The sequence below is a fragment of the Pezoporus occidentalis genome, unplaced genomic scaffold (genome assembly GCF_034315485.1).
Source record: "Pezoporus occidentalis ecotype Australia unplaced genomic scaffold, CSIRO_AGI_Poc_V1 ctg13, whole genome shotgun sequence".
Taxonomy (NCBI): Eukaryota; Metazoa; Chordata; class Aves; order Psittaciformes; family Psittacidae; genus Pezoporus; species Pezoporus occidentalis.
Window position 1 is genome coordinate 11,469,013 of NW_026913103.1, and position 21,084 is coordinate 11,490,096.

Below are 21,084 nucleotides of genomic sequence, written 5' to 3' on the forward strand. Positions count from 1 at the left end.
TACACACACTCTCTGAAGTGTGATGTGGCTTTACACTGACACATCCTTCCTTTGGGACTGTCTCTGAACCAGGCTTTTGGGGGATTCTTTGCAGAGGGGTAATTGGTAGAAGGACCCCTCTCTTGCATAATCAAGGCTGAGACTGCCAGGCAGGTCACTGTACAAAGCTGCTACTAATGAATGTTTTGTGATCATGCTTTAGGCAAGGGTGTGCATATAGAGCATCTATCACAACCATGAAAATAGTTACGTACTTCTAAACCAGTAGAACAGACACTCTGTTTTTTTGTCTGCAGTAAGGCAGCATACACTTGGTTTCTCCCTATCATCATATAATCCACTGCTGACATAACAAAACTTAAAATTGCGTATCTACTGAAAGCACCCTCAATGCAATATTCCCAGTTCTTTTCTTTTTCTTTAACAATTTAGAAATCCTACCAGCTGTGAAGTCAGCCATGGTTTGTTTGGAAATACATACTATGAATGGCAAGCAAACATGCATTAGCTGATTAGTGTCTGGTTGCTTCTTCCTGCCCACTGTGGGAAACAAGCAGAGCATGTAGCATCCTGGTGCCTGGAGGACCAAGCAAAGGATGTAATTCCCAGGTAAGATCCTTTTTTGGCTTCTAGTAAGGTGTTACTATGTCTGCATACTTTATTTCTCTTGAACTAGGCTCAAATGTTACTAAGGGAGAAGTGATAGATAGACAAAGCCTTTAACAAAGCAGGATTGTTTTTCCTTAGGAAACCAGTCTAGGCAAAAACTAACACAGAATTACTTTAATAGCCCATACTGCTTCTTGGTCACTTCAAGCAGAGTGACTGTATTCCAGAAAGAGAAGCTATTGACCTCCTTTAGTTTGTATGAGAAATTCTTGGTCTCTTCTGATGTTGCACTGTGACTGTACTTGTTACCTGACTTCAGGTAGGTATATGAGTAGGTGCAAAACATTGCAAGTCTCCTTTGGAGTTTTCAGAAGTAGACTTTTATCATCTGACATTTTCTATTCTTATTTGGGGGACTTGATGATATGAATATATCTGCTAAGCTTTATAGCTGAAATATATTAAAAAAAAATATCTACTACTGTCTGGCAATTATTTGCTTAATGCATACAACACAACCTTCTGAATAGTCTCTAAACCAGTATGTGACTGCCCAAAGTCTTATGTATCTGAGAATCAGGTCACCTATACAGTTATATGATAGTCATCTTCAGCTTCTCATATGTCCCTAAACTAGCAGATACTTGTACAAGCAAACACACAGAATTTTGAAAGATGAATTCTGCAATGCAATGCTTACCTGTTAGACTGTCCTTGGACCAAAAATAGTTAACAACAGACCTGTCTAGTCTTCTCCCTGAATGGCTGCTTCAGTATTTGCTCTCTGACTGGCCTCATGCTTCTTGTTTTCTCGAGTCTGCAATGGCTGTTTCAGTAGAAAAAAGGTAGTAAGATTTTCAGTGTAAACACAGTCGCTACCTTATATTTATTTAAGTCTTGTGAAAGTGTGTGATCTTATTTTATCTATATTATTTGTACAACAAAGGCAACCCTGCCTTGGCTAATATGCTTACCACCTTTGGAGAGTATAAGAACTGTAAACTCAATCAAAAACTGGGAATTTATGTTTCTTATTTTGCAGGAAACCTGTCTCTATCATTCTCTAAAGAATGATCACTCTTCAGTTAGATATTACAGTCAGAAAAGAAACAACAGCAAAACCCTCAGATTCTGAAAATTAAATGAACAGTGATGCCTTAATTTACAGTCCAGAATCAGCAAAATTTCAGCTAAAAGAAGAAATTAATAATTATTTTTGTATGGTATGTCTTTTTTTTCTCTTTAGGTTGTATCTCACTCATCACGTACACTTTGTTGATTGTCTAGCTCAATGAAAAAGGAACCTAGACACCTGCTATATTCAGCCTGAGTTATCCAGTTGAGGCAGGATACTTGCTTTGGGGGTACTGTGGCACATAAACAATGTAAGAAGTCTTGCACTTGATTTGTGAGACCAATGAACACAAATAATTTCTTGGCATTCATTAACATTCTTTTGTTAAATATCTGACATTATACTTTCTCACACAACCTCCTGGGTAATTTAAGCAATAGCAAAATAGTCATTCTATGAATACATTTGAGACACCCAGCCATCAGGAAATAATAACCTCCACTATGTTTAGCTCCTCTTCAATAGTGATTGTTGCTCCTGAACAAGAGAGTCTGCTTTTCTCAGCAAGAAATGTTTTCTCCATCCTACAAAACAGGGAGAGGTTTCTCATTTTAAGGCTGATATACCATCTCACATGAAAGTTCATCCATTTTAAAGTTAACAATAACCACATGTAGGACCTAAAGGACATCCCTTTTTGGAGTGAAGATTGAATATGCCACACATCTAATGAATGGCTGCCTGTCTCATGCTGCTGTATGTACAGTAATACCTACTGTACTGTACAGCTGATCTTCAGGCTACTGCAGAGCTAAATTTTTGTATAGTGTGTCATTATTTCCTTAGAAAATTCTTGTACTTATCTTTCTCTGCTTTTATTCCCAATGTTATACTGTGAATTCTGGGAATTCTTCAGTACTGCATATCTGAAAAAAAAAATAAATATCAATATAGTGCTTAAAATGTGTTTTAGAACCAAGACTTTTAAAATTAAGCCCAAAGGAATAGAGTGAACAGAAATAGAATTCTGGTTTCATGCTGATTGAAAACTGCTGTTGTATAATTCCCGTTTTCCTTTACTAAGTTATCATAATTTATGTTTCTGTTTTCCTGTGCTTTCTTTGCGTAGTGCTTCTTTTCAGAAGGAGGAAACAACATTCCTTTTCCTTACGGGTATTCTGGGACTATCCAATGACAAAATATTGTGCATTTCAACAGAAAATTACTCATCTCTCACATGAAAAACGCGTTTTGTGCATGTGGCCTTATGGTAACTAATGTGAAAAAGGTACCTCAAGCCATCTCTCAGATCTCAATTTTACCACTCCCATTTTTTATTTTTATTTTTTATTAATATTGGTATACTTTATACTCTTATATCATTAAATGATAAAATTATTGGTTGTTTTTCTTTTTAGAATCTTGTCAAAGTAGTGTGTAATAGCTATGTACCTTATTTACCAGCTTCCTAATGCATTCATACTCTCTTAATTTCAATGTTTTAACTATCAATGAACTTATATTCATAAGTATGTATTCTAAGTAGCTCCTAACACAGATCAGCTGTTTAAGGTGCTTTTTCCTTATTACTATTTGAAGTAGATTCTGCAGAAGCACCTGATAATTTAATGTCACAAAGAAAAGCAAAACCTACAGAAGCCAAGGCTGAATCTGTACAGCTATAAGCACTGAGATTTTTTTTTATCAAAAAAAAAAAAAAAATCACTATGATTGATTGAAAAATTTCAAGCATGGCTGTGGTTATATTTATTAATCTGATAAATACCTGTGCATATTTTCATAAAAGACATACAAAAATCAACTGATTGATGGAAGTAGGTTGTTTTTTGGAATATGAGTGGCATAACAGAATGTTCTTGCTTTTCTTTTTTTTCGAGCTCTAAGTCCAGATAACAGAAATAACTATGTGAGCAACCAACACTGTGCCATTTGCTGAACCACCACACTTCACAGCTGTTACCTAAGAGAAGCTTTTAGTCTCCAGATTTCTGAACCAGTAAAAAGATTATTTAAGAAGAAATGAAGACATGGTTTTCCATGGTAAACTGGATTGCTTTTTTGAGAAATTATGTAGACTGAGTGGTCATTAAGGGGTACAGTGTATAATGCACTTAGTGTACTTCTGAACCATGTCACTGAAAGATGTATCTCTATATTCTGGTTTAACATTTCCATACAGAGCTTCCATTTACTTCAGTACTCGGTATTCTCTTTTTTTTTTGGACAAAGAATTTATCTTTCATTATCTTCAATCTTTTCTGTATGTACCATGTGTTTCAGCTCACCTCGGTACAGATTCATTATAGCAGCACTAGTTGGCTTCATCATACTCAATTAGGCACCAGAAAATTCCTTGCAATAGAGCTCTAAAGAGTGTGAAATTTCCCTTTTTACTTTATATTTGGAAGACTTAAAACACGTGTTTTAGTGGAACTAATCATAACAATTTTAAAATCGGCATTTTGGCTTTAAAGTGTACCAGGAATTCCTTATTTCTACTGAAGTTCTTTTAATATACTAAAAACCTGAATTCTGGGGGAAAGAATTGCATTAAGAAACAAGTCTTCTGAACAAAACTTAATGTGATGTACACTCCCAGTGAATCCACAACTAAGGCAAGTAAAGATAATAGATATTCTGGTTTATGCAAGAGAGAGCATGCAAAGTCACCTTTCTTTTACTTGCTAATGTCAGAGTTTTCATGAAAATTCAATATTACAAAAAGTTGTTAACAAAATTCCTCCAACTTCTAGATTATATTACTGGTATTATTGAACTGCTATTTGTAGGAAAACCAAAATGCTGACATTAACGATGTTTCTCCAAGTATACATTTAATATGCTGCTTTTTCGCACGGTATTGAAATTAAGCCAACATAGGACTTTCTAAATTAAGGAAGGTTTTCCTGAGGATATGTAACAAGACAATTTAAATTTTAGATTTTCAGTACCCTCCTGCATGCAAGATACTTACATACAGAAAAAAAATAGTATATCTGCATTTATATTTTAAATCACTGTCACACATTCCTTGTCTACATAAAGAGTCAGTAAATCAATTTTTTTAAATTTTCTGAATGATTTTTTTAACCACAGTGATTTAACATCTCAATGTACAAAAAGACTTGTCACAGTAAAGAAGTACGTTATTTCACTTTTCTTTGGAAAAGATAAAGTTATTTATCATTTGCTTTTATTGTGTTATTTTGTTGGAATTTTCCATTGATTTTTGCCGTTTGGCAGCACAATACCAAATCTTCCAGAAGAGGAAATGACAACTTTATTTGCAGTTGTTTAAAATGCTTATATTTCCAAAACACATTTTGGTAAAACATTTGTCTTTATAGGGAATGGTACACATTACAATATCTACTTGTGCTTCTAATATCCTCCCTGCAAATATTTGATATCTGGGTTTAATTACACTGTAAAAGAAAATCCTGTATTTCAGCAATTTACTTTTAATCTAACAAGCAGATATATGTAAAATATATCTAGCAGAATCATGTAAATCTGAAATACATCAATCTCTTTTATGTCTGTACCACTTGCAACACTAAAAAGAGGAAACTGCTCATTTTTTTAAGATGGAAAAATAAATTGATTTTATGTTTCAAGTTAATTGTTTCAGATGACTGAAGTGGAACATTCAGAGTGAAGTGCCTCTTGGCTAATAGAGCTTTTCCTTAGGAATATTATTCCTTTTATACTATGGACAGATCAGAAAGAGGGCTAATGTTAGAACACTTTTTTGGTAAAGACAATGAAATACCATCATGTATCAAGGAATGTGCAGTACGTTACCCACATCAGAATTAAATTTTTACTGCTATACTGATGTTAGGGGAGATGCTGGCTAATGGAGTCCCTTTGAGTACAGGATCCAGGGATGGAGAAGCATAGGGATACAAAGGTAAACAGTGTTTTAAATGTAGTGCTTACAGCTTTCAAACCTTCTTTGAACAGCTTTGCATTATTGACTACATGGAACTGGTTATGGAGTAAATGAGACCATGGTGCTGCATTGCAAAGCAAACACTAAATCTACTCCTAATTATACACTCAGAGTGGACATGAGGTAGAAGACAGATGTTGAAGGTTTAGCTGAATTTTAGAGTCAGGAGCCAAAGTACTTAGCTTTCATACCTCTTAAAATACAAACTGTCATTCAGGGAGGCAAAACTCAGATATATGAAGTTTAGATTTACAGCTGCTGGCCTCATTAACACCTGCTGCAACTACTTAAATATACATAATGATTTTAAGTGGTCTTGAATCAGGCTTTAGATGTTCATCTTATTCTCAAGCAGAAAAGCTTGCTGACATCAATGAAAATTTTTACTTCCTAACAACTCAATGATCAGTTTTTAATCCTTCATTGATCCCTGTTTCTGCTGTTCTGTGACTACAGAAAACATGTAATAGTCTTTTTTTTCCTTTTCCCCTAAAGGAAGCTAGCATTCCAGATTAAAGAATTTTAAGGGACTTGTTTGTGTAATTAAATGCAAAACAGCATATTGTAGGATTTAGAAGGCATTTTCAATACTCTTATGCACTGGGCTAATCTGTTTTTTACTGGTGTCAATGTGAGCTCTACCATCAGCAAGAAGAGAAAGAAGCCATCCTTAAAAGCTTTTTAAAACCTACCCTGTAGCTATTTTCCATGTAAGATAAAAATACAGCAAAGCAGAATCTTGTTTACATTAAGGTCTCTGTCTATCAGGCTAGTAATGTAGAAGACCTTTAAATATGAGCAAATATAATTTACAAGTCCTTTAAATCCCTTCTTCTGATATTTCCCCATGTAGATTGTACAGTAAAAAGGAAGCCTAAGATAAATGAAACTCTGATGCACAGAGGCTCCATATTTTTAGGTCAATATAATCTGAAATTACTACTCTGTAAAATATATTTCAGAAGCATCAGAAAGTATATTATTAATTTTAAGGCTATGCTCATCTCCATGAAAATTGCTGGAACAGGACAGTTCAGGTATTTCATTTCAGAACAAGACCAAGGAGCCTGCACCTTGCTGTGGACTTCTGCATGTAGCTGTTCCCAGGTGAGCAGGTAAATCCTTATAATCTGGTTTGATTTGGCAGCCAAAGCAGATGGGAGATGCCTAGACAAGTCCTTGTTTTCTATGATGACAACTATCAATAACAACAAATCTGAAGTGTACCAAACCATCTAAAGTTGGGGAGAGCTTTCATACCAGTGTCGTGTATTATTAGGAATTCATAAAGTATCTGACATCATTGCCCCAGGGATTTATGAAGCTATCTTCTAGGAAGTCAGATGGGTCCCAGTGACTGTAAGCAGTCTGTAAAAAGGCATTCATGTCTTCTCAGCTGACAAATCTACTGGCTAGCTGGCTAGTTAATGTGTGTATTGGCAAGTGGCAAGATTTTGGAAGCAGGGGGGCTGCAGGGATGGCCTCTGGGAGAAGAGACCAAGAGCTGTTCCCATGTGAACACAGCTAGTTCCTGAGAGTTCCAAAAGGAAACTGCTGCTGCCCAAAGCTGAGCCCATCAGTGACATCTGTGCTGTCTCTGTGATAATATATTTAAGAAAGGGTAAAAACAGCTGCTCAACAGCTCTGAGAGAGGAGTGAGAACATGAGAGTGAAACTGCCCTGCAGACACCAAGGTAAGTGCAGAAGGAGGGCACAAGGTGCTCCAGGTGCCAGAGCAGTTTCCCCTGCAGCCTGTGGTGCAGACCATGGGGAGACAGGCTGTGCCCCTGCAGACCATGGTGGTCCATGGTGGAACAGGTATCTGCACCACAGCCATGGAGGACCTGATGCTGAACCACGTGGATGTGACCTGAAGAAAGCTTCAGCCCTTTGGAGGGTCCATGATGGAGCAGGCTTTTTGGCAGGAACTGCAGCCCATGGGAGTCCCACACTGGAGCAGCCCACTCCTGAAGGTCTCTACTCTGAAGAGGACCCATACTGGAGCAGTTCTTGAAGAGCTGCAGCCCATGGGAGAGACCTATGTTGGAGCAGGCTAACAGTATGAGAAGAAAGGAGTAGCAAAGACTAAGCATTATGAACTGATCACAGCCCTCATCCTGTGCACAGCTTGGTGGGGAGCAGTTGATCCTGGGAATAAGGTGAGGTAGGGGGCAAATATTTTTAGTTTTGTTTTTATTTCTCACTCTCTTACTTTGTTATTAATTGACAATAAATTAATCTTCCCCAAGTCAAGACTGTTTTGCTCATGATGACTTACCATAATTGGTGAGCAATCTTCCTCTCCTTACCTCAACAGATGAGATTTTTTTCATCTTATTTTCTCCCCTTTCTCTGCTGAGGACGGCAACTGAGAGAGTGACTTGGTGGGCATCTGGAAGCCAGACAAGGTTAACACACCGCAACGCCATATTTCCCCTGCAAGCAGATATAAACGAAGCTCTTTTAATCATGACAAAGCTCAGTGAATGATCAACCAGGCTCCTTGTGTAGCCTTTTTCAGTTAGGCCAAAGAGCAGATGCATATCCTGAGTTTCTGGGTATACTGAATCTTGTTATTATCTTTACTAATGCTCAGTGCATCAGGAACACAACAGGGGTCCCATTATTTTCCTCAGGAACAATCAAGGGATTAGTGAAATATAGACAGAAATTGAATCTGCATGGAAAGTTATCCATGCTGCGTTCTATTAGAAGGTGCTGCTGTGCAAAATTTTTTGCTAATTATGTGCCAAAATTACAAGAGACTGCCGAAAGGAGAAACTAGTAAACAGAATAATAAAAATAGTTTTAATTATTAAACTTCAGTTTTATGAATTATCTGCCATTTATCACCACCACAAATAAACATAAAAAAGGCAAAAAATCCATATGTTCCATGTACTTTAATTTAATTTGTCATAATAAATTAGCATAATGCAGAATGTTTAAAAATATGAATAATCATGAAATTGCTATCCATTTTCAACAGGCACTATCAAAATTTTAATAGAGACAGCAGTTATAGTTAACCTATGCTTTATGTTGACTGAAACACAATAAAACCTCAAACGGGTATTACAGACACAGTCCCAGTTATCAGACACTAATGATGCTGAATGATGAATTGCTACACTTTTAATAGAAAAATCAGAATGTGGTGTTTTTATTATCTTGCTCAGAATATTTTGTATGCTCGCTATTGTTCTTCCAATTAGTCAACAACAAAGAGGCACTGTTTGAAAAGATATAGGAAATGGTGAGTCATTTGTGACAGGTAATTCTCTCTTTGTTGCCTGGGAAGAAATATTTTCTTGATGTTAGTTATGGTTGTTTTCCATCATCTTTCGAAGGCAGTGAAGTGACAGTGTCACTTTCACACAGAAATCTTTTCACTAAATAAATGCAGATTATGGAAGCACAATGAAACTTTTGTTCTTAAAGCTTCTAGGGCCCTATTGATCTAGACATGTAACTTAATCTTTCTCTATTACTATTAGCGAGTCCTCTTCTGAATTAAACCTCATTACTTACATTTCTCTAAAGTGGTAAAACTCATGTCAATAAACAGCTGTTTAATTACTTCCATAGGTGTCTTATTCCTCATAAAGAAACAACAGGGAATATACTACTTCATCATAAAGTAAATTATTTTATAACTATCTTTATCCTGCTCACAACTGAACAGGGTTACAAAGACTATCCACAGGTTGAAAGTAGAAAAATAAAACAGTTAGTACTGTAAAAATGAGAAATGATACTAGATGATCTTAAGGTCCTTTCCAACCCTAACTATTCTATGATTCTATGCATAATCCAGAGATCTCTTCCAATACATATAATCATGGGATTCTATTCTTAGGATATTTTATCATGGGACAGTATTTTACCACAAAACAGCTCAGATGAAGTAACTGTGAGAATCTGAGTAATGGTCAGAATACATATATTCTTGAGCAAATTATTACTTTTTTCCTCAGAATGGCTCTCAGAATAGAGACGTATATATTCTTTTTACTTCTTTTTAACCAAAGGTCTGAGGTTCTTGGTCTTCCTGAGATAAATCATATGAGTCTGTTGCAACTCTGTCACTAAGCTCTTGTACAATACTCAAACTACAGTCTAACAAACAGGTCATTCCCAGGAAACAGAGCACCTTTAAATATTTTGTTAACTGAAGAGTCCAGTTTCTTGGAACACAGAGCAAAACAAAAAAAGGGACAAGCTGCATCTTCAGTTCTCAAGACTCTTTTCCACTAGTTTCTGTGGCTTATCACCACAAGAGATCCCGTTTGCATTTGGTTCTTGGTTTCCCTATTGTCTTCAGCACTCACTCAGCTCTGAACTCCATTGCTTAAAAGTTCCCATGAAAACTTATTTTATTTTACCCAAATTAAACCTGATTAAACAAGTTTTCTCAAGGTACTAATGTTGAGAGACACTTGTGAAAGAATTTCACAAGGACATTGACAGACTGAATGATTTGGCAATAAAAAGGCAGATGGAATTTAGTGTGAATATATGTAAAGCTACAGCTGTGGGAAGAATAAGTCCTATTTTCTTGTATAAAATAATGAATTCTATGCTGATAAACACATAGTGTGTGGAGACTTATGACAAATGACTGCACTAAAATATCTCAGTGCTCAGCAGCATTCAAAAAAAAAAACTGGTTAAGAATTGTTAGGAACTGAAGGAGAACAAACCAGAAAATATTACTATACAGCTGTATAAATTCATGATCAGAAAAGATGACCAAAGGTCCTTAACTACAGCTTCTTTATAGTGGCTGATTAAATAGGCTGGCACTTTTCAGCTTCAGAAAGAAGTCAGTAGGAATTCCACAGAAATCATGAGTAGCATGAATGAGGATGATAGGGAGCAACTGCTTGCTGCCTCTTCCACTAAAAGAGCAAGTTGCCATCAAATTAAACCAGTGAAAGCCAAGTTCAAAACCAAGAGATGGAGTTAATTTTCACAGGAAGATCTGTAAACTACTTGGAATATTTGCAAGTTCTGTTGTCTCCATATTACTAAGCACAAAAATCATAACATACATTGGAAAGCCCTCTAAATGGAAAACTGGCAGAAGCTGGGAGAATATTACATTATTTATACTTTCCCTGTTCTTATCCTTCTCTAGATGAATTGGATCAGATGGCTTGTGGCTTTCTCTGTAATGTTTGATTTCTAAGATACGTCCTTCTTTAAAAATCTCCACTGGTTTTCACTGGACTTTGTGGCTTTAGTCAGCTTGGAGAGAAGGGTATGACACTGGTACCAACCTCAGCAGGGGTTGGTACTTCCATGGTAGCTATGGCTCTGTCCTTCATGGCATTTCCAGAGATAGTTCCCAGTTCTTTACCCTCTGTATTTCCTCCTCCTCCTTTTTTTTTTTTTTTTTTTTAGGAAGGAATCTGAGCTAAAGCTTTGATTTTCCTGAACTCTTCTTTATCTTCCTATGAGTGTCCCCTGTGGGAGCCAAGCACATAGCACTTACCTTATTATTACATTTAAAATAACCTGAACTGGATTTATGTGCACCTTGAAATGTACTCGTTCCCTCAACATTGCTGGGTAGACATAACATAGCAGCCTGCTGCAGGGAAGCAAACGACTTAGGCTGTGGATAAACCAATTTGTATTAACCCTGGAGTACAGCAAATAGCAGTATTTTAATTACTACAGAAAAGAGCATATAGGAATGATTTACAGTAGGAGTCTTACAAATGGCACTGCTGAGGACACAAGGTGGTGCTATTCACTCTTAGCATAATGGATGCACGAAGCTCTGTCTTGCCTGATGACATTCGCCATTTCCCCCACCAACTTTCTATGGCTTTGGACTGTATGGGAAGTGCGGCTGCACCCTATCTTCCTCTGCCTGTGAAGGTCCTAACGACGAGGGGACATTTCCTTGGCAACAGCTACAGTAGTTCAGCTTGGCTAGAAGGGCGTGTTAATTTTTCCTTGTCATCTCTTGAAGGCAGGACAGCAGTGTTAGATATTTTGCTGCACCAAGTACCACAGGGAAATTCAGTATTATAAGAAATGACACACTTGGCTGTTTCTGGATAGGAGGAGGTTAGAAAGCCAAAGCAGCAAACACTCTTTACTATTCCCCAGATTAAAGAACTGCCTTAGAAGGATTGAGGATACCAGGTGGCGTGGTAGACAGCTAATACTTAGCTTTTTTTACCAGCTTGCTCTGTGAAGTCAGGTTGTGCTTTCAGTTGTAATTAAGCAAGGTCATTATCAAGCATAAAATAATAGCTTCTATTGCTCTGGGTGAATCACTTTGATTTTCTCCATGGATGGTAGATCTCCCACTGCAACTATTTTGTTGAAAAACTGAGGAAATAGTTGTTCAAAGAAAAAGTGGAAGAGTATCATGAGTGTTGCTTGGAAAAGAATGGGATATTGGCAAAAGTTGATTACTTCACTGAAATTAAGTTCAATTAAATTACTACATTCATCAGCTGCTTATTCCTCCAACTTGTTGCATTAAGCTGTTGTCAGAGTAAGCTTTGTTCTTGTTACTGATCCTTAGAAACATGAAATTCTATTTATTAGTTCCAGAAAGAATTCAATAAAAGCATTTAATTCCCCCCCCCAAAATTCCAATTTGAAAAATATTTTCTTCTAATTTGTCTTATTTCAACAAAAGCAAAGAAAAACTAACCAAAACAACAAGAAAATAGCAACAAAATTGCAAGTAAAATGAGGGATGTTCCTTGCTTATAAACTGCCTTCAGTACCCAAATATTTGACTTATTTTTCAATTTATTTGATGCCATATGCTAGATGACCAGGTTAGTGGTTAAGACACTCTAAACCCCAAAGGATTTCATAATGTTATAAATTACAGATATTTTTCATTTACTGAACACTTCACAATTGTTCCAAAGAAATTACTAACTATCTCAATAATTGATTAAGCAAAAAAGATTTACAGAAATATTTTTAACATGCTAAATGGAATCATGAGCTTAACTTGATTGCATTTTCTTCTTTAAATGTACGTGCAAATTTTCCTAGGAACATACATAGAATTTTCATAGATATATTTTCATGTACAAGGTAAAGAGAGAAACATAAGACTTTTACTATTTGTATTGCAAAACAGCAGTCTAAATATATGGACTTTGTGATGAAAAAAATAATTTTATCCTAATTAAAATAAAATAAAATAAAATAAAATAAATAAAAAAATGCAAGTCTGAAATATTTGCAGGAAATAATACCATTTTGATTATACTTGAAATAAAAAGGTGAGTTCTGTATTGTATTTTTTTCTGATGTAAATGCTTTACTTTTTGTATATGTATTATGAGAAATAAAATAGTGCATAGTTGTCCTTTTGCCAAGGGTAACCGTAGCAAGACAGTTAGCTCTGTCTCAGAAGCAAAATCAGTTTTGATGAAAAAGTAAAATACAGATGATAAATTAGACAGAAAATTTTGTGGCATTTTGGAGAAGATAGAAAGGACAACTAATAAGCTTCCAGAGTCCTTTCAGCTTCTGCTAGTGTCTGAAATATCTGTTCTTTCAGACATTTCCTACCTGGACTTTCACTGGTATATGCTTAAGTTTAGCAGCATTCTCTGCTTTCTGCTTCTCTTCATTAACCTCAATATATGCAGTTGCTTTTCTTCTACTGTTTTGTTGAAATAGTCGTTTTTCTAAATTGTTTTGTCGACCAGTCTTTATGTGCTCAGCTGCCTGTTTCTAGACCTTTGCTTCACAGGAAATTCTGTTGCAGCTACCAATTCTCTTTGCTCCTCATCCCCTATTTTAGTTCCTTGTTTTTAAAAAGTACCAAACGTAACAAACAGAAACAGCTCTGCAGACACCCAGGTCAGAGCAGGAGGAGAAGAGGTGCTCCAGGCACTGGAGCAGAGATTCCTGGGAAGCCCATGGTGCAGACCATTCTGGGGCAGGCTGTCCTCCTGCAGCCCATGGAGGACCCTGTGCTGGAGCAAGGACATGACTGAAGGAGGCTGTGACACTGTGGGAAGCCCACACTGGAGCAAGCTCCTGGCAAGACCTGTGAAGCTGTTTTGAGAGGAGCCCACGCTGGAGCAGGTTTGCTGCAGGACTTGTGATCCTGTGGGGTACCCATGATGGAGCAGTCTGTTCCTGAAGGATAGAATCTCATGGAAGGAGCCCATGCTGGAGCAGAGGAAGAATGTGAGGAGTCATCCTGATGGAGCAGCAGAGGCAACATGTGATGAAATAACTACACCCCCCATTTCCCATCCCCCTGCTCCTCTGGGGAGGAGGAGGTAGAGAATTTGGGAGTAAAGTTAAACCCAGGAAGAAGAGAGGAGTGGGAGTAAAGTGTTTTTTTAAGATTTGGCTTTATCTCTCATTATCCTACTCTGAGTTTGGGGAAATATATTAAATTAATTCTGCCAGTTCAAATCTGTTTTTGTCCATAATGATAATTGGCGAATGATCTCTTCCTGTCCTTAGCTTGACCCATGAGTCTTTTGTTACATTTCCTCTCCACTGTCCAGTTGAGAAGAATGATAGAGCAGTTTTGGTGGGCACCTAGTGTCCAGCCAGGTCAATTGACCACAGAAGTTTGGGATTTCCTTTCAGAATGAATTGGTTAGTTCAAATGATTTCCCAGAAGATAACTTCACAGTTTTTGATTTCTGACAGCACTGGGAATTTGAAATTAATTCAGGTAATTTCTGCAAATAGAAAGCCCTATTCAATTTAACATACAGGTAAAAATTTCTCTACAAAGAAAATAAAAAAGTACACTAAATTTTTTTACACAATTTTATATTTGAGGTGTTCTGACAGCGTTGTTGCACATAATTCCTACTTCTCATTTATTTTGAAGAAGTTAACAAATTCAATTCACTGATTATGAGAACCGTAGTCTATTTGTATGCTATTCTGCTTGCTGGAGTTAAACAAAGCATGTGAATTCAGACTTTTAATTAAACTCTGAAAAATTACTATTTCTGGACCATAATGGAATAATCAATATCCAAACTATTTTCAAGAATAGGAGGTTAGCATTTATTGTAACTTTTTGTCTAATTTGAATAGCCTACTATTCTAATTACTCATCTGTTTCTCACCAATTTAAATTTCTGTGTGAGAAAGTCATACAGTTAAGAACTGTTGTAGATATCTTTCTTTAACATATCTCAAGTGGTAATTCATGAACAATCTACATCATTAATCAAGGTGCTTGTCTTTTCAAGTGCGTGATTATGTTGGTTCGCAAAGGCTAACTACTGACAGAATATGTTGAAGGAACTTAATTATATTTAAACAACTTGTTTCCAATCTTTGGGTATTATGAAATGAAGAGGGACTAACCGTTTATCTCAATGGAGTTATAACTAAACTGGTGGAGGACTAAGGCAATGCCTATCAAACAAGTGCAGCAGCAATGTAGTTTAATCCCAGACTGTTAAGAATATTCTGTATTTTACATTGAAAGACATACGGGAGTATCTCACTAATAAAAATATATTTGTTTCTGCTTTGTTCATTTTCTTCAATTGAAGGTAAAAAACCACAGAGGCACCACTAGTTCACTGTACCTGGAGAGCCTAATGGCAGTGATATTGTGATAACCCTTGATTAACAAATCTGTCTCACCTGATGTGCATATTTGGAAATAAATGCAAGAATTAAATGTAAACAATTATTTCCCCTACAGATTAGCCATGACAAAACAATTCATATATAGAATCAAAGTACTGTATAGCTCTGTCCAGGTGTTGCGTGTATTTTATGTAGTAGGAATTTTCACATCTGAACGATGAAACACATTGTCCTCTGTTGGGTGACTGAACAATTCTGTCACTTTCCTGTGTACAGACAGTATGGTTTGATAATTGCAGAAAATTTAGTTATTGGGAGTGGGACTATATTGAAAGATGAAATTATATTTCTACTCTACATAGTGGATCACATCCTGCAGAACTGGTACTACTTGGTGCCATAGGAGACTAAGGTTGTTGATATATAAACTGTAAATTATAATTCTCCTTCAAATTTATTTTCCTTTTTGCTTATATAAGTCCTGCCCTGCTGCAAGCCAACCCAAAGTATAGCTACGTGAACTTTAATTAGTGTTTTCTTCGTTCTATAAAATGTAGAGGAAATCCTTAAATTTCTCAAATGAGCAAGACCAATGTAAATTGCAATCCAGGGAGCAAGATCTAATTTTCGTTTGATCTCTCCCCTTCAGCACCTTAATACCCTTCTTCCCTAACGACTACAGATTCAGTATTTCCCTGAGTCCAAGAGGATGCAAGAGATCCTTGCAATGTGCAGAGAGGAAGCAAGCATCCTAGCAGCCCAACAAACTAAAATACTTGCACATTTTTGCATTCAAGTTGCTTAACTCACATCAGGTGTGCTATATGCAAAGGATTATAATCCATGTGATAAAATTAACTCTCTCCAGTAAAGGAAAGATAGTATAGTCAATGATGGAAAAATATCCTTCTGCATAATTTGAAGACGTGTGAGACATATCTTCCGTTATATTGTGTTATATTTAAGCACTAGTGAAGAGAGAGGTCGCCTCTACTTCCCAATTTATATGATTCAAAACACTTTAACGGTGTGGACTGTTGTAATTAATTTTATTATTCTTGGGCAGATCAAATGCAGTATTTTATTTATCCCACATAAATAATTGACTTTGTACACTGAAACTGTCATTATGCTGAAACAACATGTTGGGGGAAAAAAATACCCAAACCTAAACAAAACTGCTATGCAGGCTGTTCCTAGAAGACAAAACATCTCACAAATCATCCACCTAAACTATCCATACACCAGGAAACAGCAGGAAGGATTGCCCTTGATCTGGAGCCATACCACGCTGTAGAGATATGGGCTTGCTGAGTTTTTAGGATACATTATTCCTTCCCAAGAAAAAGACTCTTTTATGCAATTGCCATGTTTTTTTGTTTATAATTTACTAATCAAAGCAAGGAATGCCTTCAGAGAAACAAATAGTCTTGCAAGGAGCTAAATCAACTGCATATGTTTCACTTACAGGACACAGGCCTTTCTTTGATTTTTGGGATGAGGAGGGTGCACACGTATTCAAAACATTGCTTCTGGGCCTGCTATCGTCATCACTACCACCACAACCACTAAGCAGGAGCTCTGGCAGCAAAAGCAAATTCTGGTCCAAGTAGCATATTTTCCTCAAATTCACACAGCTGAGAATGTTTAAAATAGGATCAAAAATTTAGGCTATTTGGTTTGTTCACATCTGCTGTTTGTTCCGTTACTGCTGCTCAATCATCCTGTTTTGTGATGGTGACTGGCAGGTATCAGGTACATATGCTATGTTAAAATCAAATTTGTTTAAAATGAAACATTAACACATGCATACAGAAACAGCAACAGAACATCCTTGTAACGCAGGAAACAATACTGACTGAAATACACCATCATAGAAAACAGGTGGAAGATTTTCTGGTGAATCATCAGATCAGACAGCATTCATCATTATATTGGGAAAAATTTGCCTTTTCTGGATCCTCTGCGGAATAGATTGACACACCATTTTCATATGTTGGTAAATAGAGTCTGTGTTTCAGTATGCTGCCCAGTGAGGTGCCTCAAAACATAAATCAAACTACCCATTTAACCACTTTATGGTGGTTTAACTAAAAATAAATAAATAAATAAATAAAAGCACTAAACATCAAAGAAGCCACAGTACTGAACAAGAAAAGACTGTATTTAAATTACATCTCTATCTGGAATCTAAATAGGCTGTACCAATCCACTTTGTAAATAACACTGAATAGCAAATACCATATAAAGCAGAAAAAAAAATACTGTCTCTAAAAATCTGTTTGTGACTGAAAAGCCCAGGAAATTTACCTAAATTTCTGTTCGGTTTGTAATAATCATTCTTACTCTACACACACATAGTTTTCTGAATTCTCTAAACTTCCTTTGAAATCATATGGGGACATTGTTTTCATTCACAAAGAAGGCATTTATTCTCATATTTCAGAAAAGAAAAGAAAAAATTTCCTTCCAGTTTAAAATTTTCCTAGATACCTAGTCTAACCTAATATAGTGTTTAGTCAATGGAGAAAGATGGACACTTCCAGTGGGTTATTCATTCTGGCTATTTTAAATGTCTAACTAGGGGTAAATAAGTCTCAAGATTTTTGGCTTTCTTCTTTAAATACTATGGTTAATGTAGAAAAAACACCTTATTACACAAGTATCTTCTTGTGGATTAGCTAAACCAAATCCCATGCTAAATATCTGGATAGAGTCCTAGGCTTTATAGGTAGTTGCAGGCTTTTTTTCTATTTTTTTCTGGTATACCTAATGTTGGAATCATAACCTTTTGCAAACTCTAAGCTTCCAGCAAGTCTTATATATGAATATTTAACACTTTCTCACGCTTCAGGCTAAAATATCCCAGGCGATACATGGGCTATATTATTTTAATTGACTTGCTGTGATTCTCTCAGACTGTTATTCAAGGAAGAACATGGCCCAGTAAGACACATATGACTTGCATGTAAATAGATCCCCCTACTCTAAGTGGGGAGCCTGTATTTGCATATATATCTTGTTCTATGGAGAACTGCTGCTTTTGGTGTGAAGAACTTTCTATCTCAGCATAGGTTTTATAGCTTACCTACATAAGCAAGGTTTCTGACAAATGTAGATATAGTGTATTTAAACACAGATGTGCTTCTGATGTGCATCTGGTACTATAAACATCTATTACTTTAAAAGCAAACAAGCTTTCTTTTTTCTAAACCTTCATAGCACTCTATGCCTGACATTTCAAGAAAGATATTTCTGACTCACAAATCATGACTTGAATTGCCAAGTCCTACTTTCTAAGAAAGTACCTTAAAGATGGTTTCAAAGGTACATTGAAAATGCATAAATGTGTTATGAAGATACTGGAGTGCAGAAGATGACCAGTTGAAAATGTGTTATTATGATATCACTTATGATGCTAAGGAAAGAGTCAACTCAGCTTGCCTTCAGATTTCAAGATGAATTACAATAATTCAAATTAGGAAAAAAAAATACATTCCTACTTGTGAGCTGGGAACATCCAGGTAGCCTCTAAGACACAAATACGACAACACATACTGTCATTCCATTGGACAGGAGGACGAACTTCAAGTTAGCAGTTAGGTAAATACTTCAAAGCTGCTAAAAATTGGTAACAATAGCACAAATTTAGCTTAGGCTATATATATATAAACCTCATGCACTTGCAAGATCAGCAAGTATTTAATAAAGTTCATAAAGAAAGTTCAATAGTTAATAAAGTACTTAAATAAACTCCAGACTGTGATCTACTTTTTCGTGTTGTTACTCATCTCCCTGAATTAGACAATTGAATCAGCAGGTTGGCCACTATCAGCTTTCAAGCTGAGTGGTATTTTCTCATTCAACAGATTATGGTTATAACCATAATGGTGCTGTTCTCATGATTACACATGCAAATTAAATTTGGTGCTTTGGGAATGGTTTAAAAGTGTTTGGAAAAGGCACTAGGTTTAGTCTAACTGAATTCTAACAAGAAAACCATCCCATGTAGCTGATCTAAACTTCATGTGAGCAATTTTCAGGCAGGACAGCTGGCCAGTGATAGACTTTGGTAAAAATTAAACGTTCACTACCTTAGATTTCAGCAAATGATTAAACCAGGATGTTATGCTGTCTTCCAGATTTTAAGAAGAGGCAAGATGTCTGTGCTGAAAGGTAGCTGGATGGGCTATAAACTGGAGAAAGAAGAATCTGTACTGAGGCAGCCCAGAGCTGATCTGAGAGACTCCACCAGCTGGACTTTGGTGGAGTCCTAGCTGTAAAGGAAAGGTAGGCTTACTTTCTCCTACAGAAATTCAGTAATGAGGATGACAATGCAGATATTGTCTTTTGTTGGAGTGTATTCCATCCAAAAGAGGTAGTCTCACAACTGCATGTGTAAAAATCTGACCCTGACTTCAAAAAGCAAATAAAACAAGCAGATAAAAACATGAAGCTTGATTTTATGTGGCAAAAAGTTCCGAATTAAATCACAGATTAAAAAGGTTTAAGTCACCATGTTTGGATTCTTTGAAAAGGAGGAGGAAATTAAATGGCAAATTATTGTTATACTCAAATTGGTTTACTTCAAATGACAAGAAAACCTTAGTGAAAAGCAATTTTTTTATTCAATTTACATTTTCTGGTAAAGTCATCACAGGCACATTAATGCAAATCAGAGCTACAAAGTAAGATATTCTGTTATTTGCCCTTGATAAAGTCCTATTCCGAATGTTTTAAGCTGTGTCAGCAGTCTCAACAAAAAGTTAAATGTGTTTCCCTGCATATTTTCATGCACTTACACACACCAGTGTATGTGTATATGTACATATACCTATATAAAGAGACTTGTTCAGTTCACATGCATGCCTATCTGTCTTTCAGTGGGCTATGTGACAGCACTGATATTTGAAGTTTTTCAGCCAAAGGCCAAAAACTTTGCCAATGGAATTCAGATAGATGTACAGCCTGATTACTGAAGGACTTCAGAGGACAAGTGCAGGAGAAAACTAGGTCAGATAGAAAGGAAAAAACATAGATAACAGGCTAGAGAGATATATTCTAAAGATATTTTTTCTCAAGAGGTTGTTTTAATGTGAATATTGTCAGGTGGTTCAAGTCTGAAATTTGCTTTATCAAGGTCTTTAAGAGCTTATTTAAAGTCTGAATACATTAATAAACTTGACAGCAATGATCGAAGTACAAAATATTTCCCCAGTAATAATGACTAGCCTAAATCCCTATACCTTGGGTAATGAACATCTCCTAGCAGATAATTAATCCCCTCAAAGTACCCTGTCCAGAGGTCATTAAGAACTGAAAACTGGAAAAATAAAATAAAATACACATATAGATTTTTCCTTTTAGACTATAGAATTTAATTGGTATGTTCAGAACAGGTCTGAAAAATTATTGCCTTAGTTCTAGACAATCAGATTGACAAAATTATCTCTCAAACTTTTATTTACCTTATAATTATTAATATATGCTAATAAATATGACTATAAGAACAAAAATATAAAGAGTGTATTTCAGTTATAAAACATACTGAAGTTAAGCAAACATGTAGGTTTAACACAAGAATTAAAAGTAGATTATGGGAACATAATTTCAAGCAAAATTGCAACATGATTTTACATTCTAGTTTTATCTTGCACATGCTTTAAATATTAATTGTATTAGAATTACAGGACAAGTGGCTGGATTTTGAAACTTCTACTTGCCAGCCTATACAGGAGCTTCAGCTAAAGACATGGCAATTTATTTCCCTTGCTGAAGTATGCTGAACCTGTTTATCTCTCTCTGTAAAGATATAAGGAGGACCTATGACATACAAATCATTACTGCAATCCTC